The 14743-nt window shown below is 39.8% G+C and overlaps 1 protein-coding gene across 2 annotated transcripts in view; it reads left to right on the plus strand.

Annotated features, from left to right (window-relative positions):
* Positions 1-14743, plus strand: part of ADIPOR2 (adiponectin receptor 2) — a 45672-nt gene that overhangs the window by 8096 nt on the left and 22833 nt on the right. The window lies entirely within an intron of this gene.

Below are 14743 nucleotides of genomic sequence, written 5' to 3' on the forward strand. Positions count from 1 at the left end.
TTACATGAATGTTTCGTGCAGTCTAAGGTCATCCTTGAAAAGGTATTGTTCCACATTCCTGTCCTTTTAGCAGTAAGTGTGATATATACAGTAGTTCTTGTAGTACCGCCTGAAATCTTACTACCTTTGGAGGCAGGCTTTGGAGCTTACAACTCCCTTGAAACTTGGTGCTCACTTCCTGGAGATCCTGTTCTGAGGGAGCAGAATATTTGAACACTTTCTCATTTCAAGCCAAAGGGACTCCTGAATTGGGTGGTATTCTAAGTAATGTTTTTGTAATCAGTGAACAGTCTGTAAGCATATTGTTTGTTACAGCATTCAAAGTCACAGGTAACAGTGGTGGTATTTGGGGTTAACCAAAACATAGCTGCATAGTTCCTATTGTAGAGTGACATTTAGTCATGCTAATGATGGAGTATGTGAGAATTACTGGCACTTAAAATTAATCACTAGGCAGACATAAAAAGGAAAGGTGTAGAATGTATGCCTTACTGCTGCTTGCATTGGAGACTGCTGCTTCAGGGGATGTGACAGGTAATAGACCTGTATCGGCATATTGTGCTCAAGGTGATCCAGTTGCTAACAGACTTGCAAGATGTGTATGCCAAACCTGCTTCTCTTCAGCGATTGTCCAACTGTCCTTGTTCATCTTTGATCTTCTGATTCGATTGTTCTGAAAATCTTGGGTCATTTGGTAAATTATCTGAAGAATTGGTTATATTAGGAGGCATGTGGTCTGTTTGTGAAACCAATTCTGCTTCCTGTTGAAAATACTGAATAAGAAAGCCGTGCAATTGGAAGGCTTTAAACTGTTTGGTATAAGACTTTGTACAGAAATATTACCAGCACTTATTGTATATAATGTAATACTTGTAATGCTTGAGCCTGTTTTTCAGTCTTGTGTACTACTTGCAGCATGGCTGAAGTAGGTTGTAAAGCTTGCCAACCTTGCCCTCTCTGCAGGAGTGCGATGAATGTCAGTTTGAAGCTGGCATGTGAGTGCTATATGCTTTACAACTCCAGTGACACAAGATACCAAGATAAACTCTGCCTTCATTTAGTGAAACTTTTAGGCTTTAACAACATGCCATGAAGCGAAGCAGAGAAAATGGAAATGGATTACAGGAAAAGGCTTCTGCATTCCTTGCTGTTTTCATGCTGTAGTATTTATGTTGTAGAGGATCTCTCCCAGGCTCTGATTTCAAACTCCCAGGAGGACCAAAAGCAACATTGTATATGGTTTGACAGAAGTCCTTTCTGACTAACTTTAAGTGACCTGAGGCAGATTAACATGTGGATTAATGTATTTTGCAGTAATAAATCAGGTTTAAGAAGTATGCATGCAGAGATTTGTTTGGCAGAGAGTTTGAATAAAATATGGTACCTGGAGTTACATTGAATATTTTATGGAGAATTATGTAGCTGAGCTAGTTAAAAATTTCCCCGCTTTCCTTGGTTTTGTGCTGATGCATCTTTATACAATTTAACTGTAACCATGTGGAGTTTTAGTTAAATTGAAGTTACCTTGGTGAGTGAGCCTAAAAAAAATCAAAAGATTCTAATTTAAATGGAATGCATGCATTTTTGTCATCTACTTTAAATGTTTAATAGCTGCTGTACAGAGCTCCAAGGATTCCAACCCCCCCCCCCCCCATCTGCATAAATCTATTACCTAGTTTTAAACTAACCTGGATGTTGATTTCACATCCTTGTATGAATGTTGGACTTCAACCTTCCTGTGCTTGAATACAAATATCAAAAGTCTGTGACAAGCTTGATGTGGGAGATCTGTGCTTCCTCATAGGTGGCACAGCTGTTTGTCAGAGAGCAGTAATGAATTGGAGACTAGCAATTCTGGGTGTTTTGAGGAAATGTATTTTAGTGGTGAAGGTAAGTGATGTGTGTTACTCCACAGGGAACATGCCGGATCTGTTTGGTTTGTTGTTTTAAGTTGTATTTCTCAGGACTGAGGCTAACAAGAAACTTGTATATTTCTGAAATGAGGTGACAATATAACAAGCTTGGCTTCCAGATTGGAATTGATAGTTCAGGTGAGTGCTACGTACCTGCATGAGAGTATAAACCAGTCAGTGGCAGGACTTGAATTAGTCTTTTCCCCTTCAGGAGGGAAACTGTGGCAGTGTCTGGTAGGTTTGTTGTGTTTGTTTTGGAAGGGTGGTGTGCATTTTCTTTCTTTCTTAAGCCTTTTCTCGTAGTGTTCTGACTTTGGCTGTGGAAATCAGTGACATCAGATTGCTGTGTGACAATTTATTTATGGAACAAAGCAAAAATCATAGTGGTTAACAGATCTTGCCTGATCTGTAGGTAAGAACCAAAACTGAGCCACACGGAGTGTTTTGATTTCCTTGAGTCTCTGGAAAAGGGCGAGTCATTCCATTGAAATTTGGAATTCCAGAATAGCTGTAACATAAACCAGGCTGGGTCAAACTAGAAGTCTGTTTGGCTAAGGATCCTGTGTTTGTTGTGGAGCTGCTGCTTAAGCTTCTGCCCCATGAGACTCTCTGACCACCCTCTTGCATGCCGCCCAAGTGTGCTGAATAATATCCACCCAGAATGCCTCCAAGCTGTGAAACATCTTTATGTTGTTGTCCTCCACTTGCTTAGTTTTCTTGCCCTTTGTTTCTCACCCATACGCAAAGTGACAAGACCTCCTGCCTGAAGCAGAGGGACCAGGAAGTTCTGAGCTAGCAAGTGCTGAGCAGGTTTTGTGTTTCACTGGGGATAAGTTGATGGGTAGTGTGAGAGTTGTGCTATGAGTTTGTGTTGCGGTTCACTTCATGTATGATTTGCCACATGATAGAGATCCTGATGTGTATCTGCCAAATGTGCCAGGTTGCGGCACATCTTACTGAAGTTTTGACTGTGCTTTGTCCCTAACCTTTCTATTTATACTCTTGGAGCCTGAAGCCTGGCCAAGTTGCAGGACCACCCATGGGTCCTAGCCAAGCTGGCTGTTCAGGGGAGAAGGAAGAAACTTGGCAAATGAGATTTTGGAAGCTGTAGAGTTTTTCTGTTCCTTTGTCCTTTTATGTGGGTCACTGGCCAGGGCATGTCTGAGTAGTGTCTGCTGGCTTCTTGAATGCCTTTGGGGAGTTATTGGGGTTGTTAGGGTGCTTTGCCTGGTGTCTCTGGGAAATTTTATATTTTGGCCCTCATCCTTTCTTCTGTGGGGTTTTTAATTTTGTCTCATGGTCATTTGACTTCTTTCCTGTTTTGTTTTCATTCATTAGGCCTCTTGGTGTCCTTCCTCAGAGAGGACTAAGATTTTGGTAAGGATGCCCATCCCCTAAGGAAGAAGATAGCTTCTAAGCATAAGTATGCAAGCAATATATGACAGACATGCGTTGGTATTTAGGAGCTTATAGAGCTAGAGGTGGCTTCGTGTGCTTAGCACCCCTTGTTGGATTTATCCTGTGCATTTGTCCAGTTTCCCTGTGAATCCTCATCCTGTGGCAAGGAGTTCCAAGCTTTACCAGTTTCCTGTGCCACAACTTATTTTTGTGTTTGTATTTTGTGTTGCTGTCTGCTGATTCTGTGGCCTTACCTTGTTTGACAGGCAGTGCTTGGTATTTTCACTTTTTCCCGTTGTTTTGCATGGTGCTGCAGACACAAAGATTGGGAAAACTTGTGCTCTGTTGAAATCTTACTGCAATCTTGAGTGGTCAGCTCTGGTTATAAATAAAACTTGTTTGTGCTATTGCAAAGCAAATAATTTCTTAATTTAGCAAATATGTATAATGTGATGTAAAACTTGTGAACTATTAACTGGCTGGTACTACTAACATGGTAAAAATAGATACGAGACTTTGTATTTCATAAATGCAAGGCATGTGTCACTTTGTACTCTTCTTTCCTTAGCTACAGCTGCTTGCTTTCCCACATAGGTCAGGGCTTGCCTGGTTATCTGGACAGGTCAGTTGTCCTTCAGGACTTTACTCCTCCTCTCCTTCACTTTTCGCTAATATAATAAATTTGCTACACTGATTATTAATTTGTTAGGACCTCCAAATCTGTCAAGTGTCTATTTTTTTTCATGCGTGTCACAACTGTGCTGCCAGTAGTGGAAGAACATTTCATAATGGTATACCTGGCGATATTACAAGTGGGTAAGGCACTGTTTATGCTCTGTTTATATCTGACCCTTGTATAGAGTTCTCAGCTAGGTTTTCAAGTACATCTTTGGCATACAGATTAGTGGTTGGCTCCTACATGTAGCACTCGGTCTCAACCAAGAAGCTTGGCCTTGTTTTTTCAGTACTAATGATAGCTGTCAGTCTGTGCACATGAGATGAATCTGAAGAGATGTTGCCTCTCAAGTCACAGTGATGGACACTGTAGTTTGTGCATCAAAATTACACTAGCATATTTTCTCACAGAGAAAAGACACTAGAATGAGATCCCTTATTTGCTAACTCCGCTGACAGTAGGTGTTGTATCAGCATAAGGTATCTTTTCTTTTTTACAAAATAATTTCTCTGAATAGTAAAAACTTGTATTAGCAGCCCTTACAGATGCAGTTGGGCTAGGGTAAGAGTATTTGAAAACTAGGACAAATAGCTTGTTGACCCAGTTTTTGCTCTCAGCTAATGTTCCTCTGTCTGGGCCCTTGTTCAGGAAATCAAACCAAATTCCTACCCCATACCCTTCCTACTCTTTAGAGTGTGGATACTTATCAACTTGCCCATATTTCCTTCCTGTTCTTAGGGTTCCTTAAAGAAATCGAGTGTCTTCTGCAATGTCTACAAGTCCTTTCTGCAAACAGAAAGTGCAGTGACTGCTTAGCTCACTGTTTTTCTGTGTTTAGGTAGTCATACATACATGTAGGAAAGACCCTTTGATACAAAACATCATTGTCTGGGTCACCCTGGCACAAAGAGTTTTCTCTGGAGAAAGAATGTGTTACAAGTTCAAACTGCCCACTTAGTTGCTTTTCCTGGGACTGTTTAAGATATTGCTATTATATTGTAATTTTCCTGTAATGTTTTAAAGACTAACATGACTAAATACGAAATGGGAGAAGGAATGAAGGACTACATCCAGGTTGTTACATTCTTGTTTATGGGCAAAGAGGAAGCTTCCCTTGCATGTTTGTCTATAAAAATAAAAGACAAGGGTTTAAAGTTGGTGTAATTGAAATCTGAACGTTTCTGGCTCAAGAATCATTAGGCTAGACTCAGCTCTTAAAGAAGAATCAGGAATATTGCAGTTGGACACAATACATAGTGGGGAAAATGTTGCCAAATGCGGCTAAAATTGTAACAGTTACTTTTTTTGGTTTCTGTCCTTTCCCATGGAGTTAGCCTCTACCCTTTGCTTGTCCAAACAAGTTTGTGCCCTATTTCTTATCCCACGCCTGTACTTCTCTGCACCATATCCTGTCTTCACTTCTCTGCGCCTCTGTTGTCATACTAGGCCAGCATTTCTCAACATCATTGTAAATACCACATTCTATGGAGGGTAACTGGAGGTTATATCACACCAAGGTAAACAAAAGTAAAATGAAATTAGCCATAGACATCTAGTCAAGTAGAGAAGCTGCTGTCACAGCTAAGCTGAGTAAAAGGCAGGTCAAGAAAAGTTGCTTGCTCTGTCAAAGGACAGAGCTGTAACCTCATGGTAACTTATGGTAATAGAGCAAGCCTTACAAGCCTCAGTGTGATACAGAGCTTAAGGTCTACTGCTAGCCCTAGTAGTGCTGTATTTACAGGGCTGCACAGTCCTGATTTCCCTCTGCTTCCATATCCACAAATCCCTGCCTATCACTATGAGCCCAGGAAGGGTGTTGCAAGCCTCCTTGTGACTCCAGGTTCCTGAGCAGGACTGTGGAAAGGATCCTGGAGGCATCCTCTCTTTTCTGCCATCTTATGCCTTGTGGTGACCTGCATAGGTCTCAAGGTAGCCAGTAGTGCTTTTTTGTCATATGTAAGCATTGTACTTAGTGCAAGTACTTCACGCAATAGTCTTGTGTTTTCTTTTATGACTTTTATAATTATGTATTCTGTCTATGATAAAGGTGACCTGGATGTTTGACTCCAACTTTTTCTGGTTTATGTGAGATTATGGTTTTATTCCTGTGTGGTAAATTTAGGTTAGATATAAGGAAGAAGTTCTTTACTGTGAGGGTGGTGAGGCATTGGAACAGGTTGCCCAAGGGAGTTGTGGGTGCTTCATCCCTGGCAATGTTCAAGGCCAGGTTGGACAGAGTGTTGGGAGTTCAGTGTGAGGTGTCCCTGCCCATGGTAGGAGGGTTGGAACTAGATGATCTTAAGCTGCTTTCCAAACCTAAGTATTATTCTATGATTTTTATAAATATTGTAAATATTGTGTCTGTTTCCTTTGAAGACTTTTTTTGCTTAGTCTCCTGTTGTCAATATCTCTTCTGTTGTGAGTTACCTAAATAGTTCGACATAACAAAATAATCTGTTTTCCTTTAATGGTGTTGATTGTCATTCATCCAATGTTACAGCCAGTCCTCATCTTACCAAACAATCAGTGTAGCTCTGGGTGGATTGCAATTACATGCTTCAAAGCAGGGACAGTATATTTTTCACTGAAAGTATGTAGATGTGAAGGACTTGTTATTGCCACAGCTTATTTACAGCATTTTTTTAGGGTTTGGGGTTATTTTTGGAGTTGGAAGAGACAAAGATTCTTCTGTCCCTCACAATGGTCATCTGAGTAAGTCAATAAGTGATATTAAGTCATGGAAAATACCTAATATGTATATTCCCAAAATGCTTCCTGGTTACATGAAAATTAACTTGAAGCATGTTTATGGTCTTAAACTGTTTCAAACTTAAAATCTACAGTAGCATAGCTACTGATTAGACTGCGGGCTGCAGCTATACTAGCAAAAGCCTCTGCAGGGAACACAGTTATACTAGCAAAAAGTGTTATGCCAAGATGTTCAAACAAAAACCAGCAAAATGTCTTTGCACGTGTCTTGGTTTAGGTCCTATATGTAGCTAAATCCCTACTTAAAGGGCTTGCATGTAGATGGGTAGTAAGTTTGGCTCTTCAAACTTCAGAAGTAACATAGGAGTATCATAAGTAGGCCATGAGTGTTTTGCCATGCCTCATTAGTTACAGTGCAGTAGAAAGTAAAAGATTAACTCTACATCATTGATGTGTTCTGATAATGTGTGCTTGGTCTTTTCTCAGAATTTGAGATTATGTCAAACAATATTACCAGGAAAGAAATCTTTATCCGAAAGAGTAGCATTAAATGAAGAGGAGACTAAAAGTTCACTTCAACTTACTTCTTAACTCTTGATGATTATGTTTTAGAAAACAAATTATTCTCTGGCTATTGCATTAAGGATGTGAAGATATGTAGTTAATGAGTAGCTTTACCTGGTTTTATAGAGCTTCAGCCATTTGACTAAATCTCTTTCTGACTGACATAAGTTGGGCGCAGTTCTAGTTACAGTAAATCTGCCTCTCCTGCTTAAGTTTTGGTTAAGAAAGAATCTGAAAAAGATGCTGCACTGCTTTTTGGATCTTAGACTGACATGATGCTGTGGGTGTCAATGTTATTCCTACAATGTTCTTATAATACTTCTGCTACAGAAAAATAGATTTTTAGAGCTGTCTGACTTGTGGCAAAACAACATGGTTTGTGAGGAGAGGAATATATGCTGTTTTCAACTGAAGAAATGCTGTTGTTGAGCATAAAGAGTAAGGTTTTTTTTGTCCTTACTTTTTTACGTATACAGGAATGCAAACATCTTGTAGACCAAACCTTTCAGCCATAAAATAAAACACTGATGAGCAAGCTCACAGCCTCATGAGTAAAGCTTATTGGCAAAACTAATGAGCAGATGCTTCCAAAAACTGGAAAGAGTGTGATGGTCAGCTTTCTGCAATCAAGCTTCTGAGATCCCAACCGCTGTATTAAAATTGGTAAACTTGGTGAGGTTTTTGGTTTGTTATGCTAGGTCATAATCAGCCAGTCAACAGGTCATAATAAAGGCCGTGGTATGTGACAATTAAAGGCTTGAGCCAAGAAATAACTGTCAGTCCTTAATAGGTTAGGAAAATACTGCCCATAAAATACAGAGAGAATCAAAATTTTTAGGTGTGTGGTCATGCCCTTTCTGTCACATTGTCTCTGATAGTGAATTGAGCCATGAGAAGTGGGACTGTTTGAAGCTCAGCCAGGGATGAGTGGGCCTGCCCTGTCTTGGTGCCAGCCAGCCCTTGAATCTGCACAGTGATGGCGCCTAAATGAAGAGATGTCCAAGCAAGCCAATAGGAAGCACTGAAGGCAATTGTCTTAGCGCTTTCCTGCTTTAAGCTTGCAGCCTGAAATGTGTGTATTCCTCTTTGATTTTTAAAAGCAGGATGGTAGTATTGTTTTGTATTGCTGCTCTGGTCCTTGAAGCATTTTCTTGAGTTGTAAAAGATCTCAGTTCAGTTTCTAAGAAGGTTCAAACTTCCTCAGAGGAGAGTGTTGTACCTGCCAGGGTAGAGGAATGTTTGCTCTCTTCATTGCTGCTGTTGATTTTGGTGCCATTTACATTCTCATGCAATAAGATCCTCTGTGTGGAGGAGTTAAATGGATGCAACTTCAGTTTAGTAGTCTAGCTCTGGATTTTAGTGCTTGCTCCAGAGACTTTGGTTTCTTCATCTTTACCCAGCAGTTCTGTGAAGTGGATGTCCTTGAGGAAGTAGACTCTGTCTTTCAGTTTTAGACAGTCTGTGATCTAAAGTGTTACTAACAAAAAACAAGTGCATCTTTTTGTTGTTGGCAGCTGTGAAGTAAGTTGGTGTGAGTTAGTAACATGCCATAGAAATAAAATCATAAATGGGCACAACGATGGAATGTTTCTCATTTGGACAAACTGAGCCATTTAATGAAAATGGATCAAAAGCGAGCTTTCCAGGTCTGGGCTGTGGATTCTTATGGAACGTGGTGTGAAAAGAACTTGAACTTCTGTTCCTCTTTTTACTGTTTTTGAGACAATTCTCTTGGTTTTGTTTATTGAAGAATAACACTATTTTACAGCAGTCATCCAGTCTGTAACAACTGGACATTGTGCACTGGGGGTGGACCAACCTCTGATGTAAAGCTTAACCCAGTTACAAAACTGGGGTCCAATTTGCAGTACAAAGTGGACAAATGTAACAATGCAATGGGAGCCTCTGAAAGGCTGGCTGCTGGCTTGTTCCCTTTCTTTGGATCCAAATGCATCAGAATGTGCTTGATTGTTTGCCTCTGCAGCCTGCTGTGAAATAGCTTAGGCTGAAGTGTCCAGTGACAGTTTACAAGTTACAAAGACAGCTTTTTTGGCCACTGACCCTCTGCGGGAGCCTAATCTTTGTTTTGTAGATGTCTCTTTATCTAGGGAAATTACATCTAAGAGAAGAGGTGCTGGATTGCTTCCTCATTGTTCCTCATTGTTAAAGATGACCTCCAAAGAATTTTTACAGCCCAATTCATACTTTTCCTTTAGGGTACTTTGAGAAAGCAAGGTTTTTAGTTATTCCCTCCCCCCCTTTCCCCCTTTCATACATGCCCTTGTTTGTTTTGTTTTTGACACTGGTTTTGGAGAATATTTGGAATATTGCTGTGGGTGTTTAACTCTTTAATTGAAAAAGACAGCTCAATTACTGAAGGACTTGGTGCGTGTGAGTATAAAAATCCCTTATTTAAAGTTATACTATTGGATCTTTCAATATTACTGTTACCTTTGTAGCTCTGGCCTTCTAATGTAGGGACAACTCTCACACCTACTTAAAAAATGTAAAACCTACTTAAAATGTATGGATTTATTATCTCTTCTGCTTTGCTCTATGCATAATGAAAAAAGCAGCCAAGCAGTGGGTACCCCATGTAGTTAATAAGTGACCCAGCTAGGCTACATGCATGGGTGACACGTAATGGCAGTCTTAACTCATGTGACGCAGCGTTTGCTGTCAGACTTCTTCCTCTTTTCCTTACCCAAACTGTATATGCTTGCCTTGTAACAGTGCTGCTGCTTGCCTAATTTCCTTGGTAAATGGACCAGCTGTCACATAGGCAGAAAGTCAAAGATGACTGCCTTCCCCAAGCCCCAAAGCATGAAACCCAACACCTTGCCAACAGCTCACTGATGATGAACAAAATTGAGCAGCAGTACTTGTGCTAGGGAGTAAGGAAACCAGATGGGTGATAGGATGATGCCAGTGTTGCCTGAGAATAATTTAAGGTTTGTGTGATGTTACTGAATACTGTTGGTGGGGAGGGACTGTCTTTGACAGAACCTCCCTACCAGAAAACAGAACTAGTAATGCAATGTGCCAAGAAAGCTATGTTTTTGTTTAGCATACCTTATTTCAGTTGAGATAGCCAGAATTAAGTATTTTATAGGCAAAAAGATCCATCACCCCATATAAGGTGTGTTCTTGCCACAGTCTTGTCATGGGTTGCTCCTGTTGCGCTTTACCAATTGCACCTGTGCTAGCAGTTCTTGAAATGGAGTTATGCCTGGTTTTGTTACTGATGCCTAGTCTAAAAAAACTTTGGATTTGGTAAAGTTACTCAACATAAGTAGTTTACTGTTCAATTAGCTTTGATGTTCTACTGACATGGATATAGCTAACTAGCTAGTGATGTGGTTGTGGCTGTGATGATATATTGACACAAGGCAAGTTTATAGATAGAGATATAGTATCTCTTACAATAATTTTCAAGCAGTCAAAGCCCTTTGTTAAATATTAATGAATGTTCTGAGAAATGATGTAGCCTGAAATTGTCATGATGACTTTTTGTTCTTTTGATAACTAAGCTTTCATAGGAGAATGAGCTATCTTATGAAAATTTGTCCAATGTATAGACATTGTTTGTGCTAGTTTAATAGGTGCTTTGAAGAGGATTAGAAAGGAAGGAGCATGCCGTGGATGCCTTTGCCTTTACTGATCAGGAAAGTTTCTGTCGAAAAGGCTATTGAGTAAATGAGAGGGGAATGGAAGGGGATAGAGCTTTCATTCTTCTTCCAAATACCAGCTACAGATGGAATAAAATACCTCTGAAGGGATCTTTCTTGTGCTGCTTAAAGGAGGAATATTCTGAGAAGAGCTGAATGCTGGAGAGCTTGCTTTCCTTGAGGGTAGTGGGAGGTAGTTTGACTGTCCAGGACTGTTTTATCCTAAATTTACCCTAAATTTAACTACAAACACTACCATTAGTGTGGTTTCTTAATTTTGCTACCATGTGGCTTAAATAGAAACCTAGCTCTTGTGTCAGGTGAATTCTGGGAGGTTAGAAGGGTTGTATCACTTATGCTGGGGAATAACCAGGAAGATCATACAAGGAATAGTAGCATCATCTTGTGGTGCTTAAGTTTGTGTGACTACTCTTTCCTTGTCATCTTGAGGAGTGAAGCAGTGTCCTAAATATGCTGTAATTGTAGGTGCTGACTCTTCTGATGTTGCACAATTGCAGTGAAGTGCTGAGCTAGTACTACCTTATGATTCTCTTTTCAGAAAGATTACAAGTGTCTGTCTACCGCCTGAAACTGGTACTGAGTCTCCTCACTGTGGGGTTGACTTCTGAACTGGGATGGAGTGAGCACCTGGGGGTGATAACTGCTTAGGCTATTATAGGTTTTGTGGTGGCAACAGCCTATTAAGTCAACTAATGGAGTGCTACATTTTGTATTTATAGGCTGTGTTTAGAGCTATGGTAGCATTAAACTGGCAACTCCTCTCTAAAAGCTGACTTAGCCTTTAGATGGTTTTTGTATTAAAAAAAACCCAAACAAAGCAAACTCTGTAGAAGCTTTTCCAGCTGATTTTAAACATGGCAGGAACTTGCTGATTGATCTAGATGCTGATATTATGCTTAGTATATATGCAGTCAGTAAGTAGATTATCAGTTATACATGACAGCTTCCTCTTTAAATGAAATCTAGTCTTAATGAAAGCTTTTAGTGTGTTGCATGCTACAAAAAAAGTTAAATGACTTATATGTGACATTTATAATCTCAGCGAAACACAAAACAATGTCTTCCAAGACCTCAAGTGTTCTGTGGCTTTCCATTTTCTAGTTTTTTGTTTTCGTAAGCTGCCTAGTCTTAGAGACAGAGCGCCTGTTTGCTGCATTTCAACCACCGTGGCTTCCTATTCTCTTAGGAAAAGGTCATTCTAGTCATTCAAACCGTACAGTGAACTGTGGAGTCATAGAAACTTTATAATAGAAACAGAAAACCATGTATGCCTTTCCTGCTCATAATCTCAGACTGCTGTTTTTTGCTTGTGAACAAATAGTTCTGGCTATTAGCTGTTTTCTGTTGGCAAGTCCATGTTGCAGTCATGCATGTGTCTTTGGCTTTTGTGGTACATTTTTACATTTTTTTTTAAAAGGACTGAAATCCAGTAGTGAGGCTTCTGGACTATGTTTTGGCTCGCTTACCTTTATATGCTCAGTAAGGGTAAGCGTATTTAGGACTAAAAGGATCCTTCATGAAGGACAACGCGGAAACATCTTAGTTCATTGAGCAGTTCCACTGTGATGTCAATAAATGACAACTTCTATTTCTGCAGAGCTGTAGAGTTCAACTACTGCTGAATGCAGATCTCACTCACTGGAGGCAAAATGCATCTTTTATTTTTAACCTTAGCGATTGCTTGGCAGCGAGTGTAGTGAAGTGAATCTTCAAGGCTTGATTTTAGTGCCTGTCTCTTGGCACTCTTGTATTAGAAGAACTTTTCACAAGTGTCTTGGCTAAATGTGGTTAAGCCTGTTGTGTTGGTTGTTACATTGGCTCCCACCGTGTCATAGAGGTGCTGTAAGGACATGCTCTTAGGCAATATAGGAGGTAATGCAGCACACAATGGCAATTCTATTGCTTAAAGCTGGTAGAAAGAAAAACTAGTAGAACTTGCTGGTTAAATGTCTAATGCAAAATAAGCAGTCTGTGAAACTAACTATTGCTGTTTCAACTAACTGCCTGTTTGAAATGTGTGGAGTATCAGAGGTGTGTAACTGTTGTTTACAAACAGCTACTCTGATTGTGTGCATATTTTTATTTTAGCTGTAGCTTCAAATTGGTACAATGTAGTGTATTGAAATTAGACCCTTTGAAGTTGCTTTTTAAATTAAACATTCAGCTCCATTCCAAACTGCAGTTCTTATTGCATAGTTTTCTTTCCTCCCTAGATCAGCTTTACCAAATGGCACTGAGATGATGTCTTCGTGCTTCTCACATAAAAATAGAATTGGCTGCTTGAAATATGGCAAAAACCGTCAAGATTTCAGTTGTTCTGTGGCTTTCTAAATATTTGTTCTTGGCCCTAAAATCTACGTGCTCAACTTCTTCATTTGGCTTCCTGTGTAATGTTAAACCTTGGCTTGATTCTCATGGGGTGGTAGTCCTGTGGCTCTTGTGTTTATCAAGTAAACAGCTGTGGCCATTTTAGATGTTACTCCCCAGATGGAGGTTACTGACCCTGTAGTGGAGTTAGCAGGAAGGTGTACATACCATCTGCTTGGCTGTCATATTGTAAACTTACCTTCTTGCATGATTAAAGCAGTGTGCCATACTGAACTCGGACAGCTGAGGTATCATTTGTTCTGCAAAGTCTGTTACCTGCTCATTAGCAGCTCTCTCCTCTGGGGATTGCCAGGCAGCTGAGGGGATATAATCTTACAAACTGCTGCAGCAAAATTAAGTTTAACACATTTGTCAGAGCTGAGAATCATCTCACAGTTATATGTAAATGAGATTAGTCCCTGAAAGGAGCATTATTTGTTGGCTTTTTCGAGGCTACATTTTATTACTAGACTGCCAATATCAATCCCCCATCTTACATTTTTAATTTGCTTTCCTGCATTATGACAAAGTTCAGCATCTTTCATTGGGCACTAAAATTCCAATCTAATCATGCTCTTTGGCAAGTTAAAACTTGTTAGGTGGGTTATCTTAATGTTCTGTGTTAGTCACATCCAAGTGCTTAGATGCTACAGTAATAAGAAAGACACCAAGTGATCAGTACAAAGCAAATAGGTTCTCATTCAGAGTGATTCTGAAGCCTCGGCTGAATGCTAATTCATTCTGATAATTTCTGGCATTCTGACTGCAGAGTACTTTGGCTGTTGTGCCTCCCAAGGCTACCAGTATCAAACGGGTATCAGCTGATTAGTGAGGTGACGGCCCCATAGTGGTGTACAAGATGAATAGGTAACCAATAATACTGTTGGATGAGGGCTCAGGTTAACAGGTAATAAGGTAATTTTCTGCAAATTTAATTAAACTTTAGAATCTTGAGTTAAATTACCCCACATCTTTAATGTTGTAAGCTTAAAATGTAGTTAGTTTTCTGAGTAGAAAGCATAGGTTATGGTTTTTTATCAGTTTCTGATTGCTGTGATGGAATGAATGGTGTTTAAATCTGTCTGGTCTGATTCCTTACACAGGTAAGTGTACAGACTCATTTCCAGCAGCAATTTTGAACGTGTTCATTTAAGCAACAGAAACATAATCACTGTGTGTACTATTACTCTCATTGCAGTCTATCTGATTAGTTGCTGCTTGAGCTCTGCTTGCTTGCTATTATCTGAGCAGCTGTACTAGTACTTGGTGTTCTAGTTTTGTTGAAACTTAACCCACACGGTTGAGCTTGGATCTGAGCTTCATACCCACAAGAAGCTTATAATTATAGAGTGCCTGTTATAAGTAGTTAATTTTTACATAGTATCAGCAGCCAAGTGTTTGCAAGTTTGTAAAAATAAAAATAGTTT

This window comes from Lathamus discolor, chromosome 1 (genome assembly GCF_037157495.1).
Source record: "Lathamus discolor isolate bLatDis1 chromosome 1, bLatDis1.hap1, whole genome shotgun sequence".
Classification (NCBI taxonomy): Eukaryota; Metazoa; Chordata; class Aves; order Psittaciformes; family Psittacidae; genus Lathamus; species Lathamus discolor.